The sequence below is a fragment of the Phyllostomus discolor genome, chromosome 8 (genome assembly GCF_004126475.2).
Source record: "Phyllostomus discolor isolate MPI-MPIP mPhyDis1 chromosome 8, mPhyDis1.pri.v3, whole genome shotgun sequence".
In the NCBI taxonomy this organism is placed as follows: Eukaryota; Metazoa; Chordata; class Mammalia; order Chiroptera; family Phyllostomidae; genus Phyllostomus; species Phyllostomus discolor.
Window position 1 is genome coordinate 30,092,671 of NC_040910.2, and position 8,741 is coordinate 30,101,411.

At 40.1% G+C, this 8,741-nt stretch overlaps 1 long non-coding RNA gene across 2 annotated transcripts; it reads right to left on the reverse strand.

Moving 5' to 3' along the window:
* Nucleotides 1-779: 779 nt before the first annotated feature.
* LOC118501959 lies at nucleotides 780-8,413 on the reverse strand. Of its 2 annotated transcripts, XR_004904616.1 has the most exons (3): nucleotides 7,911-8,413; nucleotides 3,171-3,362; nucleotides 780-1,552 (listed from the first exon to the last, which is right to left on the reverse strand). It is a non-coding gene; the product is annotated as an uncharacterized LOC118501959 (long non-coding RNA). The 2 variants fall into 2 exon arrangements; XR_004904617.1 differs by lacking the exons at nucleotides 3,171-3,362; nucleotides 7,911-8,413 and adding an exon at nucleotides 2,692-2,728.
* Nucleotides 8,414-8,741: the final 328 nt, after the last annotated feature.

Here is an 8,741-nt window from a genome sequence, read left to right on the forward strand (position 1 = left end):
AGTTATAAGTATACGTACTATTTTTTAAGTTTAAAAAATATGTGTATAGTACTTAGCACATGTTATATATGGCAGGCACTTGGGTGTTCTTACTCTTTCCTTTGCAAAAGAATAAGAGGCTGCTTGAGTGACAGTGTGGCCAGGCCCAGGGGGTTAGTCGAGACTGTTTTAATGGCATCATGGCCATCTCATTTTTCATTGCTATGGTAGGTTTGGAGGTGTGAAATCCAGTTCCAGCGAGTGTTATGAAAGGCGAAGAGTTCTGGAGCTTCTAGGAGAGATTGTTTGTCCTGACTGACAGAGGGCTGAGAGGAAATGTTCTCTCTGAGGCTGGGATTTCTGTGCAGCAGCAGCCAACTGGCTGTGGCTGATCTGAGTGTGTAAAGTCAGGACTGAGGATGCAGCCTTGGTGGTGGGTCTGGTCCTCATGTCGTCGTGGCACAGCTGGGGGACCACCTCGTCCAGCATTTTGATAGCAAACAATTAATATGATTAAACCACTTTGAGCCAGATTTTCTATTATGTGTAGCCAGAAGTATCCAACTCAAAAAGTAGACTGTTGTAACATGTATTAATGATCAATATATTTTGAAAGGTAAATAACCATTTTCATTGAATTGATGGAAAAATAACCCAACTTAATTCTAACTATAATTTTTTTTTTAGAAATCAAGAAATTTTAGGAGTTTAGAAATTTCCTTTTTCAGAAAAGCTCTAATAAATTTTAGCTGTGATAATCAGTTATATTTTATTTTAAAACAAAGCAGAAAGCCATATAATTTACACATTGGAAGGGAATTTAATAATTATTTTAGAGTCTAATATTAAGATCATTTCCCTGCCTCTAATTAAAGGGCATATTAAAACCATCTCAAGATATAGGACTGGGGTTTCAGAATCTTTAAAAAGCACAGCCTACAAAATTGCAAAATTTCTAGATAATTCTGTATTAGGGTCATGGAGTAAGCTAAGTGGAAGGGTTAATAATTATGGGTGTAGAAGGATAGATTCATTCTGAATCCCCCATGGAAAAATAACTGATCTTTCATCTTCATAATTTACATGAAAGAAGTTCTTATTCCCCGTTTTAATTACACAGATAACATTCACCATAGAGAAGAAATAATTTCTGTTGTATTTTCATTCCTCCACCGGAAATCTTTCTTTTTACTTTGTTCTGTTTTTATCTGACAGAACACAAAACTGAGAAATATAAAATTTCTGAACATACCAATCCTAGAAGTCTGAAATCTTTTTGGATTTTATTACACCCTATGGCATCAAACAGGAATGTGAATCTTCTCATGTCTTTGCCTTGAAAGCTGCAGATGTATGCTTTCTGTCATTTTCTTAAAAAAAATAGTAAGAGATGGACATAACTCAGGCAATTTTATATATAGGAGTTAGGGCTTAGTACTGGGGCTTAGCTTTCTCCTGTGTGTGGGGTGGGGGTGCAGCTGATAGGAGACTGGCCGAAGTCTGCAGGCAAGGCCTTCACCCATCTTCCTGAGGGAGGGAGTGGACACTGTACCACGTGATTCTGAGTGCAGCCCTGTTGGAGCTGTAGGATTTAATCATGGCTAAAAATGGCCATATTTCTCAAAAAGGAAGCAAATCCTAGTGCTTGTCAAGTAGAAGCTGGCCAGAAGTCTCGATTACTTTTCTCTGACTGCATTTCACTTTTATTGCTTAGTGAAAACACAGGGTAGAGCAAAAGTAGGTTCACAGTTGTGAATATGTGAAACACAGTTTATTGTTATATTATTATTTATTAATTACTGTATTGCTTTCCATATGAACAACTGTATACCTACTTTTCCCCCACCCTCTATACCCCAAACGTTGGTAATATCAAAGTATTTTTATTAAATGCTTATTTGCAAAATGAGACTATTTTTTCACATCAAACTTGTGATACATTTTCTCACTTTTAAGTTTGCGAATTGGAAAAAACAGGCCCAGAGACTAGTATGTCCTAGGTGGATGGACTTACATAGCCAAAAATTAGCTCCAATCTCCTGCTTCCAAGTTTCTCCTGCCCCCTTTTCTTTCTCTGCCCAGAATTAATGGATGATCCACTCGGGATCAGACTCTCGGTCATGCTTCCAGGGCTGTCTTAATCATTGTCCAGGGCACTTGGAAATTTATAGACTGTTCATAATGACAGGCAGCTTTTCTCCAAATGAGAAAATTGCAAATAACGAAAATGTACTCAAAAGTTATTTAAAATCAAAATAAAGTGTTAGTTATACTTAATGAAAACACTTGTGACATGTTCTTATTGGCACTTCAGGCACTGGTGAAAAACTGTTGAGCCTTACCTCTCAGCAGGCTAAAAATGGAGAAAGCTTGCCTTTCTTTCATGTTTTGGGATGAGAATGGAGAGGAAAACAGGCTGACTGTGGCTGGAAGATTCTTGGGCAGTCTAATGTTCACTTGTGTATTTTCAGTTCTTTCTCTGGAGTTTAAAGGTTGGGTAAAAAGTCTCAGGTTTAGAAATCTGAATTGATTTCCATTGTTGCAGCTGCTCGGTCTGAAAACCTTAGAATCTTCCCCGAATGTTCTCTTCCTGTTGCACCCTACCTCTGATTTGTCACCAAACCCTGACCTTTTACCTTCAAAATACACCCACACGCCGTCATTTCTCACCACCTCCTCTGCGAACATCCGTCCTGCCACCATCTCTCTCACCTGGGGGATTCTAGCAGCCTTCAAGGTGGTCTGTCTGTTCCTCCCCTCATTCCCTAGAGACTATTTTAAACACGTTGGACAGAAGTCCAGTGAAATGTTAGTGAGGTCACGTTACTCCCCCATTTAAAACTCTCCAGTGGCTTCCTCCCTCACTCAGCGGCTCCCATCTCACCAGCCAAGTCCTTTCAGGGGCCGATAGGGCCCTACAATCTGCCCCTGTTAACTCTCCAGCTCCATTGCCTGCTATGGTCCATCACTCACGGCACCCGAGCCATTCTGATCACTTGCTATATATCTTCTCTCCGCAGCCTAGAGAATAGTGGCTGGCACATAATAGGTGCTCAATAAATTTTGGATAAATAAATGGTAACTGAGATATACTCTGGGCTTATACTGTCTTCTGAGAGCCACAGAAATTTTGGTTTAAATCTTCCCTTTTGTGATTAGCTCCTATCTCTTGTGAATTCTGGGAAACTTACAGTCTTTTTAGTTTCTACCACCTCTGAAGTCTTTATTTCCACTCTGCATTCTGCTCGTCCACATGAGGAGGTCCCTTCTTCTGCATCCTATTGTGCTGGTGGGAGGGCGGGCACTATTCAGGTTCTTCACTCTCCAGAATTCTCTGTATAGTCTTTGTTAAAAAGTTGAAATAATTGAGGAGATGATGACACCTAAAATTAGATTACAGGGCAACACCTAAATTTAAATTTTAGGTATCTATTTTCCTAGAAGTCATTAATTTCTGCAGTGGAAACTTACATGTGTTTCAACTACCCAAGCTTCAACCTCCCTACATTTCCTTGATCCTACTTTTTCTCTTTGCCAAGGTACTGCATTCTATTTTAGGATACCTGACTATCGGGTCAGTTTTTCATTATTAAGCCAAAATCCATATCATATAATTTTTACCCATTTGTAGATGAAATTAGTTTTTATAATCTTTGAGGTCCATTTTGAGCAGATAGTATTTCCTTTCCACTGTGACTCTGTCTTCTAGGGTTCTATGAAAGTACAAAAGCCTGGATTCGCTTGACTGACATAGTTCTTTATTAAAAATAAAAACATTCTTCTGTATAGGAAGTAGTATTTATTTTGGAAAACATATACTTTATATTGATTAGACTTAAAATATGAGCTCATTGACCACATGACAGCCGCAGTTTTGATACACATCAACTTTTTCAAAACACTTTCATAACTGATCTTTTCATATAGTGAAAACTTTAACTGGTTTTCAAATGTATGTATGTTATGTAATATAAAATATTATATATGATATTTGGATTTATGCTTTATTGGTAAAACTTGGAAAAGTTACAAATAAACTACATAAAATACCACATTTTGTTGGCAGGCACTTTTTGTGAAGCTTTATGTGTAGTTAATTCAGAGCCCACATAAGACTGGCCTTCCCTTGTGGGGCCAGGTATTCATTTGTGTGCATGTTGTAGAGAAACAGGTAAAACAGTCTAGGCAGATTCACTCCAGTTCTTGGCATTCAGCAGCCATGATGATTAATGGCCTGCAATGGTAATTGGCTCTCGGTCACAGATGCCTCAGACGTTCAAGAAATAAGACTATAATGAATGGAAATACCTCAAAGTTCAACTAGTCCTTACTCACTGAGGGATTAAGGTGATCTGACATGCTAGGATAAGCCTGGTTATATAAAATTGCGTGTGCTGTTTTTAGTTCTCCCTTGCATGTCAGTAATGCTTTTCATTAACAAAGTCTTAAAGTAAGGAAGTATTCCAAAGAGAGAACATTACGAAAAAATGCTACCCCAAACATTTGAACCCAACCTATTAGTCGATCTAAGAGAAATAGTTTCTTATTTTCTAAGCAAGTGACATTTGCTAACACGCATCTGCTATGAACAGGATGTAATGTTACAGATTGTTGGATTCTAGCCTTATAAAGTCTGTGCTTGTGGAAAAACCCATGAAAGTTGAGTCTTGAATTCTTCAAAGAAGCACCAAGCCAAGAATCACTGTCCAGCACCATTTTGTAGACAGATTAAATACCTGGTATAGGAAGCATGATTTTTTCCTTATTAAATTTTTCAGCTTTGCATTTGCATTTGCCCCATTTAAATTTTAAGGCCCTTGCACTTTCAGCTTTTTCATATCTTAAACTTTGCTCATATTTGACCAAATCATGTCTTCCCACCTACTTTTGCTTCAAGGGCTAGTTTTTCACAAGCCCCTACTCTTCTGGTTTCCAGCCAGAGATTTCAGACTTGTGTAGTCCGGGCATATAGTGTGAGCAAGAGAGCATTCTCTGCACAAGGACCAGTGAGAGAAAGGTTTGGAAGTATGAACATCTTGATTGCTTTGAAAGGATGAGGTCAATGTAGCAGAAGGTGTGTGATTGCATACACTGAAGTAGACTCTAAATGTTAAACTGTGCCAGATTATAAGGGCCTTGAATGCTGTTCAAAAGAGCTTGGCAGTATTTCTCAGCTGAGATTTTTAAGAAGGTTATTGAGACACAACCATGTCTTCATGTGTTTTAGGAGATAGCTCTTGTGTTAGTGCAAAGGACTTATGGGGGAGGGAGAAAAGAGACTGGAAGAGGCATTGAATGTTTTCATCAGTTCACCACCAAGATCATGGGGAGTTAAATTAGGGAAAGGGCAGTGAGATGGATGAGAAGGTGGATTTAAGGCAGGGCTTGACATAACAGAGGTAAGAGAGAAAATGTGAAGATTTAAAACTAACCCTTAGTCTTCTAGCTTGTGGGACTGGACATGTGGATCTGTTAGGTGAGGTGTTTGGTATGTGAGGAGTTTGCCTTTGTTAGGGAAAATGGTTAAGGTTTATATATATTGAGTTCGAAGGACTGTTGAGTCATTTTTATGTTAATTAATATCCAGGTTAGCAGGTAGAATTTGGGGGTGTGACCAAAGGTCAAAGACAGAGAAGATAGTCCTCTTTCCAGGAAATGTTTTCACCATCATGAGCAAACGGTGCCTCCTCGGAAAACAGGTCCAGGGACAAACATTACCATGAATAAATTTTGAGTGAAATGCTGTGTCTTTTTTTTTTGTAAACCATTTTCCTCTTACTTCTTCTTCACAGTTCTCTCCCAACTACTTCAAAGAAAAGAAACATAGTTCTTAAATATTTTATCATTATTTTTTCCCTCTAATTTGGAAGATAAATTTGCATACTGGAGAAGAGATGGGACAATAGTCCCAATGTGATGGTTAAGTAGTCTGGATGTCTAACTTTCAATCTTTCTAAAGCTAGCTTTCTTTTCTTCTTCGTATTATGGTCAACCACTTTTGCAAAGGCTCAGAATTTATCACAGGTCCTTGAACTAAAATTTTATTGTTTTATTGAAAGCCATAGCAACACATTAAAAATAAGTATTTAATTATATAATATTAGGAAAAAGTTTGGTTCCCAACAAAACATGTAACCCTTGTAAAGTAGAGAACATAGTTAAGGTAGTAATGTTAGGTTACAAACAGAACCAGTTCTTTGTTAGTAGTTAAAGAAACATTTTTGGAATTATGATCATGATTATTATAATGAAAATGATTTGATGGAAAAGTTTGGCTTCATCAAGGTTTTCACTCTAAGTGTTCTCTACCTCAAATCTGAAGGTTTCCGGTGGCGATAAGAAGCAGTGTAGTGGGGGTCTAAGAACTTTTGTTGCTTCTTGATTTCTTTGTGTCATTATTCTGTGTTTTTCAAAATTCCCAATGTTACTTTTTCCTGAAAAGGATTTTCTATCTCTAAAATGAGCTCTTAAGAGATCTGACTGAAAAAATAACTTCAGAAATGGTGTCTGATTTAATATGATACTGAATAATTATATTAGCAATCAACAGTAATAATCACCAACCACTTGCAGATTCCTTGAAGAGAGGAACTGAGTCTTTGTAGGTGTGTTTACACACATATGTATAACAGAGTCTATGTCCAATGGACGATATTTATGTAGCTGTGGATGAGAAAATGAGTGGGCACTGAACAGTGGTTGTACAGACCATATTTTCAGAAACAAAACCACATTAGACTGGTTTCAGGAAACATCACTATTCCTTAAAATGGCTCTTTGACTAATGACTTTTGAGGTTGTTTGGAAGGATATCATCGGTAAGCTTGTTTCCTATCATTTCAGCCTGAGAATAACCGACGGTGTATCCAAATTGTCAGACAAAAGGTAGAGAACACTTTGTTCATTGTTCTTTGCCTTTAGTGGGTGAATCAGACATTCGGAAGACTCACAATGACTTTTTGTTAAATTTTTGGGTGACATTGATTCATAAGATCATGTAGTTTTCAAGTGCACACTTCTATGATGCATGGTCCATCTATTGCACTGTGTGCTCACCACCCAAAGTCAAATCTTCTTCCGTGACATTTGGCCCCCTTTACCCTTTACTACCTCCCTCCACCCCCCTTTTCTCTGGTAACTACCGTACTGTTATCTGTGTCTATGAGTTTTTGTTTGTTATTTTTGTTTGTTCACACAATGACTTTATTTTACATTTTCATCAGCATTGACAGTTTCTCTGAGCGTAATCCACAATTGGTCTTTTTTTCCAGGAATATTAATCAGGGCTGTCACATTCCTGTGGGTCTATGACCACCTCAGAGATGCTCTGCTCACAGGAGTCAAACCAGCGAAACCAACTAACTCTGCATTCTAAACACTTCAGAGCACTCAGGTGGCGGATGCCGGCAGAGCACTGTCCCGTGTCGGCCTTTCTCATTTCTCTGCTCTTCATCCTGTGGCTGCCTTGGGGAAAAGCATAAAACTTCCCAGACTGTGTCTAATTGTGTAATCTCAGGTGGGCACAAATGGCTCCCTGGCTCCACCTAATGATCAGTTTGTTGTAATCGAGGGAAGGAGGATTGGCTGTCCTGGTTATTTTTGTCCTGTTGGTGCCGGTGCAGATGCTGTTTTCCGTCAGACAGGTGTCTAGAGAGGCCCCTCCCTAAGGCCCTCCATGGAAACAGACTTGCACCCGTTTTCTGAGGACCAGTCTGGGAAGCTTGTCTTTCTCTTCCAGGCCTTAGGGTACAACACCAAGATTACCTATTGCATCTTTTAAAAGGGAAATACCCTCTTTGGAGCAGAGTGAACTTGTTTCCCTCACCCATTTCCTCCCTTCCCTCACTGCTGTGCCCTTGGGCCCACCATCACACTTGTGTACTGTACCCCAGCCCATACCCACTGCCCACCGCAGGCCTCAGAATACTAACCTGACCTCTGGCATGGACTCCTCATTTGCTTCTGATGCAAATCAATTTGATTCAGATGTTAAATCCCTGAATTGTCCATCAGGCATCCAACTGTAGCTCAGCCACTCCACATGGGTCCCTAAAGGAGAGAAAGTGCTTGGAGGACACTCCAGCAAAGGGCACCTCTTTAACTGGGAGGCAGGGCTTTACCGCACACCCCTCCCCTTCTGGTGAGAGAATCTTGAGAAAGTTGGCAGGGCCACTCTTGCCCTCTCCTCTAAGCCTCCACTTCCAAGAAACCTAAGCCTTCAGATTCTGATGTGCAACAGTCATGTCACTCTGAGGGTGCAAGAGGGCATGGGAAGGAAAACCCATGGGAAGTTCTGTCAGGTGTTCCCTGCCAGGGATGCCTCCCCTGCCAAGAGCAGCTCTCTCTGTGCCTGCCACACAGATACAGCTTCCCAGAGGGAGCAGCCATCCACAAGGGTACAGAGGGGCCAGAGGCCAGAAGATTTTCTCAGAGCTTCCTATCAAGGTTCTCAGTATCCTGAGATAACCCACCCCCTTTTTCAGTGCCCTCATGTGTCCTTGGGTCCTTTTTCACCTTGACTACTACTAGAACTTCTCTTTCTCCTTGGTGGTAGGTGAGGTGAGCAGGTAAAGAAAGAAAAACATGGACCCTCCTCCCAGAAGTCAGTCATTCTAATGTTTTTCTGTTTGGCTGCTGGCATCAGCTTTTGCCATAGGCCTGGCCTCCTGCTTCTGGAGTTTTGTGACCTCAGTGGATGATGGGTCTTCACTCCAACCCTTGGGCTCATGGTGCCTGGGTAAATTCTGGGTCTGTTGCATTTT